The sequence below is a fragment of the Lissotriton helveticus genome, chromosome 4_1 (genome assembly GCF_964261635.1).
Source record: "Lissotriton helveticus chromosome 4_1, aLisHel1.1, whole genome shotgun sequence".
NCBI lineage: Eukaryota > Metazoa > Chordata > Amphibia > Caudata > Salamandridae > Lissotriton > Lissotriton helveticus.
This window is the reverse complement of record NC_136063.1, coordinates 184,990,012-185,007,078: the sequence shown is the minus strand read 5'-3', so window position 1 is coordinate 185,007,078 and position 17,067 is coordinate 184,990,012.

Genomic DNA, 17,067 nt, shown 5'->3' with positions numbered 1-17,067 from the left:
ACTGTTTTGCTAGGTTTGCTAACAGTATGGAACAAGTGCCACCAAGGTGATTGATATAACAGACAGCTGTCAGGTTGTCCATTCTTAAAGAATAGAGCAGTAAACTTGATCTTTGGACAATGTTTGGGTTGCAAACAGGGGTGGTTTTTCCATTAGTACTCAGGGGCTGCACCCCTTTTAAATTCCTACACATTTTACATACAAATATATTAAATAAATGTATTTATTTAGAGATACGATTGTATTTCTCAACTAATCGGTGTACTTAAGTCTGGGCTGTCTTTATCAGGCTGCCTGCTCCGCCTCGTTCTGAAGCAGGAGACGGAACCAGGCAGTAAATCAACTTTCTCTAATGTGATGCAGGTCGTCTGTGGGCAAAAGTTAGATTTCTTTAGAGATACGATTGTATTAGATTTCTTTAGAGATACGATTGTATTTCTAAACAAATCGATGTATTTAAGTCTGGGCTGTCTATTTCAGGCTGCCTGCTCCACCTTGTTCTGAAGCAGGAGACGGAACAAGGCAGTAAATCAACTTTCTACAATGTGACACAGGGAGTCCATCATTCAAGGGCAAAAGATCCCACCCTTTCTTCATACGTGGGAGTTGATGCAAGCACATCTGATTTGGTGCCTTGTTCTTGGTAATGGTAAGTGTTTGAATGCTAATCTGTGGTGTTATGTATATTGTGCTTTGACCCCTCACCAAGCTAACCTCCCCCTCAGTGACATCCCAGGCCCTGGCTGCACGTCTCTGGCCCCTTATGAACTGGAGATGCACATTTGTTCCCCTGCGAAATGGAACAAAAAGACGAGCAAGCCGGCCAGGATTCTTGTTCCCTTCTGAAGTTGATTGAAATATCAGAGTTAACGGCAAAGTGAAAAATATGTGCTTACAGTGGACAGTTCTCTGATGTATGATGGTTTCCAAATAGATTGATAAGATGTCCTCATCGTTTTCATTATTTGTTCATGACCGACATTTCAAGTAAGTTTGTACTATGTTAGTCCTACTAATATCCATTGGGGATGATTTGGGAAACACAGCCAGAGAGCTTCTTGAGTGATCCTAAACCACTAAATCTCAATCCGAAAAGGTATATGAACTAATAGTTGGAATAATGACCACCATGGAGCAAACATTTTGATGCTTGCGGCTCCCTAACTCTTCACCCACTTTTGAAGCGAGGAGACTAGTGTGGTGAAATGGCTAAGTGTAATCTTAAAATTACTTTAGTATTGGAGAGCATAATACATTTAATAAACAATAAGGATTGTTTATTACACTAGTTGTGGATTTTAGAACAGTGTTAGTCCAGATGTGCTACCAGGTCACCAACATTTGTACCATGCTCAAGCTGAAACTTGGAAGACGCAAGGCATAAGCTTAGTGTCATGCCTTTCACTATCAGTGTTGTACTGCACCAATGGTTGGGATGGCCTCACCCCCGATGTTTCAGCACATCTCAGAATTCCTGGCTGAAAAAAAACATGGCCTCTCATTTACAGAACAGACTCTAGTGTCCCGACGGTTGGGCAGATCAGGGAATCCCTGGCAAGAGCTAATTAACACACCCAATCATTTCTTTGCAGGAATGGCTGCAAGGCATGGGAACAAAATGTGGCATAACAGAGCAGAAAGCTGCACCCTGCATAAGGTTTAGGTGTATGTGTCCTGAGCTCATGTATACTTGTGTATTGTAGAGGACCATTTTCACACCTATAGGACTTTTCCACATTACTGGGTCCTCCTGCCCAGAGTCCTCATGTAATTATCCCATGCCAGTCCTTTTCTCCCTATTGCTCCTGTGCCGCTATTGCCAATGCCCTCATGACAGTGTGTGCAGGTCACAGTCCTGGTCCCATCATCTGTGCCCCTCTATTACTCTACCTCTGCATTATCCTCATGTCAGTGGAAGATACCTAAATTCTGTGCCAGGGTCTCTATGTGCTTGTGTGTCTGTCACTTAAGCAGTCAGAGTACCAGAGTATGACATTCAAACTGGCCCTGTCTTCATACCCGTAAGTTAACCCTGATGCCAAAAACATGGTTTGATTTATGAACAATGAATGTCAACAACTTTAAGGCAGTACATTCAGTCTTATTTCACATGCTTTAGGTAATCTTGCATTCCCCAAGAGATAGCTATTTTATTATGTTATTGTTTATCTGTATTTTTGTCTGTGCATACTTGGAGCCATGCCAGGTGATTATGAGGGGCTTTGATTGAGTATGCCAGCGCTAAGGCTGAAGCCAAACAACGTGCCTATCAGTGGGTTGGCCTCTCTGCAGAGCATACAGAACAGTGTTTATGTATTCCATTTGCAACTGAATTTCTGTGGAAATGATTGTGAAGGGGGTACTCAGATGGCAAAATATTTGTAAGGCAAAATTAAGAGAAAATAAAGGGGCATATTACCAAGGGCCTTATCGCCGCTTTAGCGGGAATTTTTTCCCGCTAAAGCGGCGATCATTTTATCGCCCTATTACCTAGCTGTCGCTAACACCAGTTAGCGACAGCTATTAGGAGATAGCGATAATCTTGGGGCCCACTTTGCATGTCAGCGATAATTATCGCTAATGACATGCAAAGTGGGCGTGCCAAGATGTTAGCGACTGGAAACAGTCGCTAACATCGCTATCTTCTATTACCTACTTTTGGAAATAATCGCGCTAAGCGCGATTATCTCCAAAAGCTTACGACTGCCCAGAGCAGTTCTTAGCCATGTTATCCAATGGAAGGTGGATAACATGGCTAAGAGCATTGTCACGATAATGCATGAATATCGCTGATTTTTCAGCGATATTTATGCATTTCGCAGGATTTTTACCGCTGTTGAGATAAACCTTGATAATATCAAGGTATCTCAGCGGTAAAAATCGTCGGAGCGCGGTGATATAATTATAGCCGCTAACCATGCATAGCGATAATTATCGCTATTGCTTGGTAATATGCCCCAAAGTGCTTACATGTTAGGGAGTACAGTGTATGTTTGTGGGCAGTGAAGTGAGAGAGATGTGAGGAAGGGCATTCAGGGGAGAGCGAAAAAAGGGTTCTGAAGAGGAAAGAGAGGTGGTTGAAGATGTGCAGATGAGCGAAATATGCAGAGAAAAACAGACAGGATACATATCTAACATAAAGCACACATAATTGAAGGCCAAACTCCTTTCACAGGCCTCAATGCTATTTAAGACTCACAATTTCATAATTGAAACATTTCCAATGTTAGTTATTTATAAGAAATCCTTGTTGTTACTCATTTATCTTAAACAGCTAACAACCACTGACAAAGCAGATCATACTGACAGGAGGCACACTATGGGAATCACATAAATGTATTTGACATGTTCCTTTAAAGAGAACCCCCACTTTTGTCATCCCACTTAAGGACCTGTCTGCACATATTTCTATATAACTGGTTGCAGCCAGCAGCTGTGGGTGCTACCCGAAGCCCGGTTATTTATTTATTTTTTAAACTTGTAAGGCGCACAGCTACCCAAAAAGGGTTTCCCGGCGCCGAGACACAGCACAGAAGAATGGTATGGGGTTCGCAGGGTCGTTCTTGTTATTGCTCGAACAACCAGGTTTTGATGTTTTTCCTGAACCTAGCGTAGTTTTCCTCCTTGCGAATATAGGAAGGGAGTGCGTTCCAGAGAGTTGGTCCTTGGTGTGAAAAGGATCTACTTCCCATTCTTGAGAGTTTGAACCTAGGCACACAAAACTTGGCTGCTGATTGTGACCGTAGGTTGCGTTTGGGAGTGTAGGGATGGACTAGTGCTAGTAGATATTTTGGTGCAGTGCCCACTTTTATCCTGAACATATAACTCAGGGCTAATCCGGTTCTCTACCCTGATCCAATGCAGGTCACGCAGGTGATTCGAGACCCTGGCGGTTGTTGGAATTCTACACAGCAGCCTGGCAGCTGAGTTCTGAACAAGCTGCAGCCGCCGTACTACAGCTTTATTAGAACCCAGGTACAGGATGTTTCCGTGGTCAAGCCTGTAGTGTAGTACCTATATTCCCAATAGGCTCTGCGCATTGGAATAATATAAACAGCAGTGTAGACGTAGGACTGAGGTTGACTAGGTCTCTACTGACTATATTAGACTTAATTAGTTTTGCCAGCTAGCTCAGAGGTCACTAGAAACTTTCTCGAATGTTCAGGAAAGAGTTAACTCTCCTGATTTAGACAAGAAGGGATTAGCTTCTGGCAACCGCATAAACATGACAACTTTGCTCCCTCAGAATAAAGAGTGTATCTCTAGAGTCGTGTGAAAACAATAGACGGTTATTTCACTCAGTCAATCGTGCATACTTAGTTTCACCAGAGTGCAGAGAAATAGAGAGACGGGCGTTTTCAATAAAAGGTGTTATTTATTGAGCAGTCTTCTTTCTCATGCAAGAGAAATGAATTGCCACAATTGCAATACTTATCATAAAGTAAAGTGCATACAGTAAAAGGAGTATTATGAAATAATACTGTAAAAGCATTGATATGGTTTATTAGCCATATGATACTTTAAAATGGATAAAATATATACATACATAAAACATTAACTAACGTACTCAACTGGTGCTTCTAATCTACGCCTACCCCGGTGTACCTGACCTAAGCCTAATACGTGGGAAGGAGTAAGTAAGTAGCAGTTTTAAGTTAAGTTGGTTTTTGCCAAGGAATCTGAATCAAGAATTCTCTTTCTTAAGGATTTAGGGCCAGATGTAGGTAATTCTAATTTACCGATTCATAAATACTGAATTTTACCGATTCGGTATTTATGAATCGGTAAATTAGAAGGTGGGAGATGTAGGTAAAATTTATTTTTCAATTACCGATTCGGTAACAGTCGGTATTTACCGATTCGGTAAATACCGAATCGGTATTGCCCATTGATTCCTATGGGCCTTGAAGCCCATAGGAATCAATGGGCAATACCGGTTTGGTATTTACCAAATCGGTAAATACCGAATTCTGCAAGGATGCAGGGGGTGTCACTTTGACACCCTCTAGCACCCCGAATACAGGCACCTGTGCCATGTGGCACACATGCATGCCCTAAGGGCATGTCTGTGTGTCACGTGGCACAGGTGTGCATGCACAGATGTGCATGCACACCTGAATTCGGTATTTTACCACCCGATAGGATTGGGTGGTAAAATACCGACTGTTAAGGGCCTGTGGCACTCTTAGGAGTGTCACCTACATGTGAATTTACCAAATCGGTAAAATTACCGATTCGGTATTTTACCGAATCGGTAAAATTACCGATTCGGTATTTTACAGAATCGGTAAATTTACCGAATCGGTAAATTTACCGATTCTGTAAAATGATGGCCCCTACATGCCGAAACCTAAATACCGGTCGGTAACGGCCGAAATTGGCCGTTACTGACCGGTATTTTGGCTCCTACATCTGGCCCTTAATCAGCTCCGTACCTTGGTAATAGAATGTAGGAGGGCTTGTATCTCTCTCTCAGGACTCGATCTCCCAGCAACCCGCAAGGGTGACTGGAAACACCGGAGCTGGATTTTCTCGACGGGAGAAAAAGACAGCGTCTTTCTCAGTGCGTCAAAAGGGAGGGGCGGCGTCCTTCGGCTCCTCGCATCAGCTGGGCTTCCGGGCAAGTAGATAGCCGCTCTGCTCCAAACCACCGTGTGTTTGCTTAAGACAACGTTGGAATATTTATACCTGGAAGGTGCCGGGTTTTACGTAAGGTTGGACATAAGACGTCACTAAGAACTAACAGTTCTTGCTGTACTCTAGAAGTTCTTGTGCAAATCAAAACAAGAGCAGGGGGATTTCCCAGGCTGCTGGAGGCTTGGTTTGTTTAAAGAACGCGTTGTACTTTCTAGGAGTCATGGGGAGTAGCCTTGCCGTATTTGGACTGCATGGGCTTTTACTAAATATGGATATGATTCTTATGCCCTTATAAGGATATTATTTATTATAACCACATCAGGGCATAAATCAGGAATATCGAATTAGGGTCCTAGATAGAAACACAACACCCACTCCACGTACTAATGTCCATCATTACTAAAAACTAAGCAATATTAAACATATAACGATGCATGTGTGTTTTCCAACCCACCCCAAAATACATAAATCGCATTTGAAATGGGATATGGTAAATACATGAAAATGAGTATTGGTACTGTACGCCTATTAAGCAGTGTCATCATTCAGTTAAATGCATATATATATCAGCTGAATGAATTGCGAAAATTACCCATGAAATGGCTCTGAATACAGAAAAGAAGGCCAAGACCATTTCATCACATATTTATACAAATGCTGTACATGTGCTAGAGGCTGAGGTAAAATATTGTCTCTAGAGTTCCTAAAATAGAAGCTCTGTTCTCTAAGAATAGTTCTACTTTAAGCAGATTACCATGTGCCAGAAAAAAGGTAAATATTTTGAAAGTGAAAAAAAAAAATTCGCTTTCAGGGGAAAAAATAGTTCCAAATGTTTTCAGTAGTTTTGTTTATCAAAAACTGAAGGCCGAATTCAGAGTTCAGGGAACGCTGTGTGCTCGTTGTTTTAAAAGTTATTCTCGTTGACTGGAGAGAGCATCATTTCAGACAGACTTGCAAAAAATTGGTCTACGACATCAGGTGAAAGTTCGACCAAGTTCGAAAAAGTTGAAATTGTGCACATGTGAGAATGATTGCTATCATCGATGTCTGGATCAGCAATGCTCACAGAAGGTTGTACCTGTTTGGTGCTGCTTTCCTCTCGTACTTCACCGCCACCTACTCGTAATGGTGAAGTCTCAACGAATGCCGTCATCAGAATAGGTAGCCTCTGGGTACAACATGATGCATGAGTCGTTACAGGACCTAGCAAGGTATCGATATCCATTGGTACTGCTGATGGTAGTGTAAGACAGATGTCCAACACACATTCTTCTCCGCATAGCAGACATCGAAGAACAGGTAAGATGCAATTCTGCCAGATTGGTCTGAATGAAAGAAACCAAGTTGTACTTAGATCTCTTAGCCGGGCAAATCCGAGGACTTTAGTGATGCAGTCCTGGTAGCGTATAGCTAGGATCGTTTCTCCCATCGTTGCTGGAGTCTTGTCTGTGGCTTGGCTTGCCATATCGGAGCAGAAGGATCAAAAATAAAATTCCTGCTACGAGTCCCAATAGAAGAGGCAGACCGCCAAAAATGGAATGCACAAAATTCGGGATAATGCCCAGAACTGTTTCAAAGGGTGCTAACAGTCCCGAAAAAATTGTCTTAAATACATGTGCGATGCCACTGGTATCAGACATGTTTAAAATTTGACCTAACATTTCTACGAAATGCACGGGGCAATTTGTTGATAATAGGGAATGCATCTCTGCCGCTGTCACGAACCGCGCTTGCATCGCGCCGGTTGTCACGCTATCTGCATGAGACTTAGACGTGAAACATGGGAAAGACTACATTTCCCTTGTTCCTCGGGTTTCCGTGCGTAGGGCGTAGGCTGCGTGTCACGTGATGCCGTGATGACGCATAGGGAAACACAAAGGACGGCAAACCAGCCGACTACGCTGCAGATAATTAACGTGTAACCCGTAGGACGCGGTTAAGAAGCCTCCTGGGGTCGGACCTCCTGAAATTCGCCCAACGCTTCCTAGAGGATTACTTTGCTGTATCTGCTAACCAGAGAAGCTCGGACCCTCTTCCTTCCGGACATCAGGGAATTCAGGTATCAGGGCGGCTTAACTCTCCTTTGTTGGATGAGACGCTACTTTCCGGCGTACTCGTGCAGAGGAGGAGTGCGCACTTAGAGGCGCTTGGGTAGTGCGACCTCTCTGTTGGCTGAGACCGGCTGGTCTCTTGCAGGGCGGTATATACACCCGCGAAAGCTGCCCCCCCCCCTAGTTTACTGCAGCTTCTTCTTGACTGTTATTGTTTGGTTACGAGTAGTTCTAAGGATTCATTAGGCTTACTTTCTTGCTTTTGGATTAGTTACTGCTGGGGAACAAAACATTTGTTTTCACTTATGTACAAAACTAACTGTGCTTAAGCATTCAGGTGTACTGGTTCTGTCATAAAGAGAGTGACTTAACTGTCTGATATTGGCAGCAACCGCCATAGCCTGAAACAGACACTATTATCCGTGGATATATAATTGGGAGTACAGGGAAGTAAAGAGACCTGAAATACATCAAACATTGCCTTCTCTCTCTTCTACTTCATTCTACACAGTGTTCATTTTTACCAGGTATGAGACTAGCCCAGAGAGGCGAAGGGTGGGAATAGTCAGAATAGGAGAGCGCAGGTTCTGATCTCTGTTGTTGTTTTTGTCGCCCTTGCAGGTCTCCATCCCCCGCAGTCCCTTCCCTTCTTTTTTCCCCTGCTCAATCGTGCTCAAAAGTCTGTGCTTATTGCAAACCGGACTTGGGTCGATTCAGAGGTGGGCCCCCATAGAGCATCACACAACCCTGAGGATCCAGATTCGGACGGCCTTGACAGCCGCTGTCCTTGCAACTTGCAGTTCATACATCTCTTTGGACGAGGTTAATGGCACAGTTGTCTGTAAAATAATAGACTTCATTCTGCTTAAAGTATCAATTCGAATAGAAGAGATATTCAAAGAAGGCCAAATTGCTGCCTCCATGTCTGGATTGCTGTTTGGATACAATACTTGCATACAGCAAGTGACCATAGAACTAACGCTCACGAGATAGGCTTTTCCTGGCACCATGCCTCAACAGCTGTGGTCACTTATTAGAACGTAGCTGCCGTTGGAAATCTGTCTAAAGAATGGCTCTATCTGTGTTGCAGGAGTGCCGTGCAGGTGACATGAAAGGTTATTTGAAGACCCTTCGCAGGCTCCATGCAAGTTAATACCTTGACACAGAAGTGTACCGCTTAGTGATCTTTTACAATTGTTACCACTAAGAAATACCTCCTTTTTCCCTTCACTATAACATTTGTGAGTATAAGGTAATTTCCATGTTGACTTGATGTATCCTTTACCCAACCTTTCATACAGGCCTGCTGGTATATATGTTTGGCAATACTTAAACTGGAAAGTTGTTATTGGGATTGTAATCGTTCCGTGTATTATCCATTCAATGACAGGTCTTTCTGACATTGTCAATGGTAATCTCTCAAGTTTTTCAATGCTCAGAATCGTATAGTCTGCTCCTTTTTGTGCCAAACTGATTTGTTTATCAGTAAGGTTAAAGATAGAGAATAATGACGTTGTGTTGATTAAACGCCATGGCACGTAGCCTGAACGCAGATTTTGCAACGTCCAGCAGAGTTGTACAATAGAACGCAATTGGGACTGACCATGTTGTAACATTAGTAAGTCCTGCTCTATTATATCAATAGCAGATGATACAATGCTGTCCAGTGAATATATTCTGGAGGACAGAGTCGTTAACCTATTGTCCACTACAAAAAGTGATTTTTCCAAAATAATACGATCAGTTTCTCGTATTTTTTCTGCTGTTTCAATTTGTGTTACTTTCCAAGCCTCGTTGTAAGCAGCGTATATACCGGCGTATATGAAACGTTTTTTATGCTGTTTGCGTGGTCCCAGTATGAAATCACGCAAGCCAGCACCGTCTTTAAGTAAAGTCAAGTGTTGCTTAATTTCAGCCAGTGTGGATTTTTGTAGCCAAGGCATAGTTTCCCTACACTGTATGTTGTAACTATTCCTGGATGTTGTCTCTGGGAATATCTTGGGTCTGGCCTGTTCTGTTTGAACCCCTGTATTTTGCTCAGGAATCTATCTTGACAGTTATTTGTGTCTGTGGGCCAGATCAACCATTTTTTCCAATCAGGATTTGTTCTATTTTGGTGAAAAATATGGGATACGTCTATCTCCACATCGGTAGTGCTATTACTATCAGGTATGGGCTTCGGAATAGACGGTTTATTTAAGTATTTTCTCATGGCTAGACCAAGACAGGTTGTTTGCTGAAAGGTGTCATTCAGGAATATTAATTGTTCTGGGATCATGCAGGCTCTAAATAATGCTTCTAAACCTTGGACCTGCCATTCTTTTGTACCCCAGATGGTTTGTGTTTCAATGTTGTTTTTCCAGAATTCAAAACCAAATGTAGTCATTTTTTCATAAAATGTTTCAGAATAAATCAATTTAGTACTTGTCAACATTGTTTTCATTCCTGTCTTCTTTAACATTTTAAAATAAAACGTTTCTGCATCACTTGTGTTAAACCCTGAGAAGTATGGGAATTTCTCATAAAATGTTTTCGAGCTGCCTTTAGGCGGTGTTGCACAATGTTCCCATTGGTTATAATTAAAAACATTTCTAGGTTGTGCAGATTTATGCAAATAGTGATGTCCAAAATGATTATAACAATATAACTCTTCATAATTTGACGAACCCTGTAAATAATCATGTTCTGTGAATTTAGCTGACATTACTAAATCTGACATCATATTATTAATATTTTCAAAGTCCCAATCATCAGAGAAAGTACTTGGTTTTACAAAGTCACTTAATGAAACCTTGAACTGTTGTGGATATTTCAAGAGCTCGATCGGGCCATAAATTTCATAATCCGTTTTGTCCCATGCTACCCCACCGGGTATTGGATTGGCTGTGATGTTCACTGATGACAGTTCTCTTTTCTCGATGTGAGATGACTTGTGAGGCTTTAGGACCAAGTTGATGTTCTGACTTGCTGTGTCCATTGTACTGTATTTTCCTTCAATGAATTTTCCCAAACATAGAACCATGATGAGCCAAAGCAAGAGAAAAAGTACACCTAACACAATCCAAAATTCAATCCATGGAGAAATCAGATAGGTTTCTTTGAGTTTATGAAAGAGTTCAGTTACTTTGTCTTTGAAAGTTTTTGTTGCTGGCGTTTCTTCATGTTTACTTGGATCATCAGAAAAGTCATCGAAATTGATGAAGTAGCCAGATGCAGTTCTGTCAATTGTTGGAATTGTTCCCGGATGTTCATTTGCTTTTGGATTTTTCTTTGTTTCATTAGCATAGTCTGAAGCTACATCGTTGTAGACAGGTGTTTCTTGACGAACTGTTTCAATTTGGGTTTCAAGAGGCACAAGTTCCATGGCTTTGTTGCATAGTCCTTTTTTATTCACTGCAGGTTTATCAAAAGTGATTAGTCTTTCAGTTTGAACCTCTTCGATTGTAGCAAGATTTGGTCTTCTGCTATTTCTTGGGAGTCCACTGGGCCTACTACTTATTATTGGCCACATGATTGGGGTTTTACCAGGTCGATGGATACAACTCGGTTCTCCTTTTTACCAGCAAGGGGCAGTAGTACAACTGATCTTGTTCCGCTGACAGCTAAGATAGGTACTGCTTTTCTGTAAGAAGGCCCAAATTCCTTGTTCACCGCGATCTTTTCTCTGACCAGATCCCCAATCTTTGGAATCCAGACAGGTCTTGCTGGGACAGGTGGTTTCTCTTCAGTGGCTGTTGGCTTTAACTTTATATTACTCAGACTTCTTCTTGTTTCATTTAAGTCCTGTAAAACAGCCAAACGGTCTTTGATATCAAAGGCTTTTTCTTCTACCACTGAAGTGTGACAATCAAGATCCTGAATATGCATTCTAGTACCGAACAATAGTTCGTATGGAGTGAAACCTTTTAGAGAATTTCTTGTCAGATTATTAAGACTACGTTGGACACTTGTTAAATGTTTGACCCACCCTTCACCCGAACTTAATACCCTCGCCGTTATAGATTGCTTTATGTCACGGTTTTTTCTTTCCACTACCGCATTTCCCTCAGGATGGAATGGAGAAGAGTACCGCAATGGAATGCCCATGCTGGCCATGGCCTCCTTGTAAGCCCTAGAGCTAAACGCAGGACCCTGGTCAGAATGTAGCATGCCAATTGCGTATGTGCCGATAAAGACTCGCAAATCTTTTATAACAGTTCTGGCATCAGCCGAGTGCTGGTGTCTGCATTTTAAGTGAATCTAGTCTTAATATTTATGGGATTGCATTTCTCCTGCTGGATTTTTGCGTATAGATAGTCTTATGCTTTCTAATAGAGGTGTCCTGGCACTAGTCTGGTCCGGTTCACGACTGCGATCTCGGCTGCAGTCTGGACAATCCTTTGCAAAGTTGTAATGTTGCAAGCTCATCCGCGGCCAACAGTATACTGATTGTACTTCTTTTAGAGATTTATCGATATCTAAGTGTCTTAGACCCAATCCCATGTGTGCGTCTTCAATCAAGAAGATTCTCCTGTTCGTGTTTGGAATTACCCTATCCCCCACTCCAGGGATTTGAGCAAAAGGAACGGAGTTTGCATCTATTATGTATGTATAATTGAGTGGATAGCCGAGAAGTAATGCTGCATAGTCGCCTTTTAATGAGGCTTTTACCGCTAGCATCGTTTCTCCGTCTATGTATTTTTTAGTATGCTTTTTTGTGACTACGGAAGCCGGTTGAACCGCTGCCGCTGTGGCTCTGTTAGCCAATGAATTCCCTGCAACGTGAACGCCATCACGTTGATGACTCAGTGTATGTATCATGTGAGTCCTTTGTAGTTCTTTCTGCAAAAGAACTACTTGTTCCCAAAGCTTTTTATGTTTTATTGTGGCTCCTGTGTCATCTTTGTAACCATTTTTGATCCATGTCTGCATGTCATTATTGTAAGACTTGACGCAGTAATGCGAATCGCACAGTGGGGAATTCGCGATCGGCATTTTCAAGCGCCATCTTTAAAGATCTTATTTTAGCTCGCTGAGCTGAACAGTTTCTGAGTGATTCAGTTTTGGTTATTATTGGTCTGAATTTACCAAAGCGCCAGCGACCTTTAACAATCGTGCATGCTGCGTTGTAGGATTTTTTCTCTACATCGTAGTGTTGTGCAAATCTGTCCATGTAGATTACACATGTGTACTGTTCGAGAGGCAGAATTTCGATTGGCAGAGGATATTCTTCTTCATATTCTAGATCTTCTAGTTTTTTCATTTTCGGGTCAAAATAGTATTTCACGTCTTCTGCAGCAAGAGAATTTTCCCATTGTATCCATTTTGGATCTAATGCCACGGCAGTCAAATTGCGTGGGCTTGTTAATGCCTCAAGGGCTGATTCTGCTGTTAAAACAGTTATTCTCCTGCCTTGGGCTTGGTCTCTTTCTTTTGCTACAGCAGTTTGAACCGCTATTAGAATTTTTTCAGTAGAACTGAATTACATTTCATCTTGTGTTTACAAGTGTGATTTGTAAGCTATTGGTACCGTTTCTCCCTCATTAGAGGTTAGGTACGTGAATCCGCATCTTCCTGGGATGACTCGGATTACAAGGTTGCGTACGTTTACGCGTGTTTGCAATTTTGTTTTAGCTAAGATGTCTGTTTGCAATGATCTTAAAATTTCTGTGTGTTTCCGAGGCCAATTTATTGGTTTGAAATCAGGTTTTATTAATTCATAGAGAGGTTTAACCCTCTCTGCATAATTTAGAATGCATGTTCTTCCGAAATTCAGGAAACCTAGTATTGATTGTAAGTTCTTCAGCGTTTTAGGTGCTTGGAGTACAGCACACTTCTCTAAGAAGTTGTCTGCTAGGCTTTTGCCTTCACTTGATAATTCATATCTTAAAAATAGGACAGTTAGATGGGCAATTCGTGACTTTTTAAAGTTGAATTTGTAACCCTCAGCTGCAAACCCAAGTATTATGGTGTTCACTCTTTTCAAGTGTGTCTCCAGGTCATCATCTGTGAGATAGGTGTCATCGACATAGGATAATGCCTCATCATCATATATTTGTAGTAACTCTGTTACTCTTGCTGAGAATAATCCTGGGCTATTCTTGAATCCCTGTGGGAGTCGACATAAGTGTTTTTGTGACCCCATTATTGAGAAAGCGGTCAAATACCTGCTTTCAGGTGCAATGTTTTTGACAAAAGAATCCATTAGAGATATCTAATGTCGTTTTATACAGGAAACAAAGGATTGTTCATTTGTGAGGTGCATGTTTCAGTCACCCCCTGGTATTTAAGTTGATCTAAAATCTCCCCGACTTGTTTTTTAGCTTCTTGCTTAACTGGGTACTGCCTTTGTGCAGTGGGCTGATTTTTTAACTGGATTTTGTGAGGAGGAGAGTCCTCATCCCATCCTACATGATTTTTGTATAATGCAGGAGCTTGGGCCACTGCCCATTTTCTTGCAAGTGTATATTTTTTATGAATTGGAATATGATTTGAGAAGGCAGGCATAATCATTTCTTCGCCATGAGGGCACTCCCTGACAAACTCTGGTGGCCAGTCTTTCTCAGCTAACAGGATTTCATAGCCTTTTGAAAGGTTATCCCAAAAGAGACCCCTTACTTTCCTAGTCTTGTCCCCCTCTATACGCAATGTTATTTCGTATAATTTATGGGGTTTGCTAACTCTGGTGTCTGCAGTTTCCACTTGAATGTATTCATTCGTGTCCACTGTCTCCAGAAGATTCATCAGGATCTTGCGAGCTATTGTCACTTCTGCTGCACTGTCTAGCATTGTCTGGGCCCACACTCCATTTTTCAGTTGTGTCCTCAGGATCCTCGGCATGTTTTATTATTTTAATACTGGCTACCTTCTTTCTTGGAAATTGTAATTTTTTATTTTGATGAGCAGGTTCCTTGTTTTTGGACTTGACGTGCTCTTCCTTGTGTTCTGACCGTCCTCTTCTTTCCGATTTCTGTGAGGAAGTCTGAAAAGATCGAGAGGGACATGTATCAATATCTTGGTATCTATCAGGTTTTCTCAATTTATCCCTCTCTCTAAGGTTGTATCTTTTCTCAGAGGGCTCCCTCTGGGGAGATTTGTGTCCTCGGTCCGGAGATCTTTCTCTCCGTTGAGGAGACCTTCTTCTGGACTGGAATAGTTTTTCTCTGGGAGTGGATTGTTTATTACCATCCCAACTCTTTTTCGGAGTATTTAGATTATTTTTAATAAAGGTTTTTTCAGGATTTTCAGTTAGTTGGGGTTTTACTGGTTTCCCACCCAAACTATCTCTTCCTAGTTCTTCATAGGATTTTTCTATGATTCTGGCAAGTTCAAAAGGTCGTTCTGCTATATCTGTTTCTTTCAATTTCTGGCGGATCGCCACAGATGCTGCTTCTCCTTTTATGTTGGCTAATAATATAGCCGAGACCTGCTTAAAGTCTTTCAGTAATTTCATACCCAGAGTTAAAGCAGGTTCTGGACCGTATTCATTTTGAATCTGTCTTAGTACGTCTGGTATTAACACTATGGACGGAACACCATGTGTTTTTGTGTAAATCGAAGCAAAGACTGTGCCCCAAGTGTCACAGTCCTCCACATGTGGTGCGATCCCCATTAGAAGACAGATAGTCAGAATTCTGTGTTTCTCAGTAGGCGTAGTATCTGGAAATACTGCCTCTATCTGAGTGATTTTTTGTGCTACCCAGAATGGAATTTGTTACCGTTTTGCGGGTATTTTGCCAATGGCTGATTGTATATTCTGTAGTGTGATTTTATTTGTGTTCCCCTGGTGAGGGGTGGTCTGTGGATTTGTTATTGCTGGTTGGACTGTTGAAGTCCGCATGACATATTGGACCAATTGTCTATGTATTTTAATTAGCAATTTTAGCTGAGCTAAAAGTTTCTGGTCTGACATTGTTTCAATGTCTGGATGTGGTGTGTAGCTGGCTAGAACCGGCAATGTGGCTCCTGGTCTACCTAGTGGACCGAGCCTGCTGATGTGATTTTGATGTTTTAGGGCGCCATTAAACCAGAGCATGTGCTCTTGGTAAGTTAGTGGAATTTCAACGTCCTCGAAAGGAGCGTATTCATCAGGAGGTTCCCCTATTTTGTAATAGTGGAATTCGTGTGTCACAGCGTGTGCTGCTGGAAAATATATCCATGAATAGAATACCTCTGTCTGCCGATATTCATGGGCCTCTACCACGAATATGACTGTACCACCTCGTGATGATACTCCATTTTCTATAAGTTTTTTAGTTATAGTTCTTCTTACATTAACCGGAATGATTATAGCATTCGGGTCATTCTGTTGGAGAGTTGTGTCATCTAACAACAGTTGAGACGCTGTAGCATCTCTTTCTTCATCGCCGTCCGGCATTTTACTGACAGAAAATTTTGTTGCAGATCAAGTTTCAAGGAAACAAAGATTAGGTGCACAATATTTTGGAACACTGTATCCTTCAACGTTGACTAAACCAAAAACTATACATAGTAATCTCTTCCTACTAAGTTCCGGCGGATTTTAACCTTTTACCCACTCCAGATGTCTTTTGGAGTTTTTACGGGAAAAGGGTCTGTGTGAAAAAGCACGACTGAGTTACTCTAATGTCTTGTGTTAGATTATCGCCTTACCAAACGTTGGGCGCCATGTAGTGTAGTTCCTATATTCCCAATAGGCTCTGCGCATTGGAATAATATAAACAGCAGTTTAGACGTAGGAATGAGGTCGACTAGGTCTCTACTGGACTATATTAGACTTAATTAGTTTTGCCAGCTAGCTCAGAGGTCACTAGAAACTTTCTCGAATGTTCAGGAAAGAGTTAACTCTCCTGATTAAGACAAGAAGGGATTAGCTTCTGACAACCGCATAAACATGACAACTTTGCTCCCTCAGAATAAAGAGTGTATCTCTAGAGTCGTGTGAAAACAATAGACGGTTATTTCACTCAGTCAATCGTGCATACTTAGTTTCACCAGAGTGCAGAGAAATAGAGAGACGGGCGTTTTCAATAAAAGGTGGTATTTATTGAGCAGTCTTCTTTCTCATGCAAGAGAAATTAATTGCCACAATTGCAATACTTATCATAAAGTAAAGTGCGTACAGTAAAAGGAGTATTATGAAATAATACTGTAAAAGCATTGATATGGTTTCTTAGCCATATGATACTTTAAAATGGATAAAATATATACATACATAAAACATTAACTAACGTACTCAACTGGTGCTTCTAATCTACGCCTACCCCGGTGTACCTGACCTAAGCCTAATACGTGGGAAGGAGTAAGTAAGTAGCAGTTTTAAGTTAAGTTGGTTTTTGCCAAGGAATCTGAATCAAGAATTCTCTTAAGGATTTAGTCAGCTCCGTACCTTGGTAATAGAATGTTGGAGGGCTTGTATCTC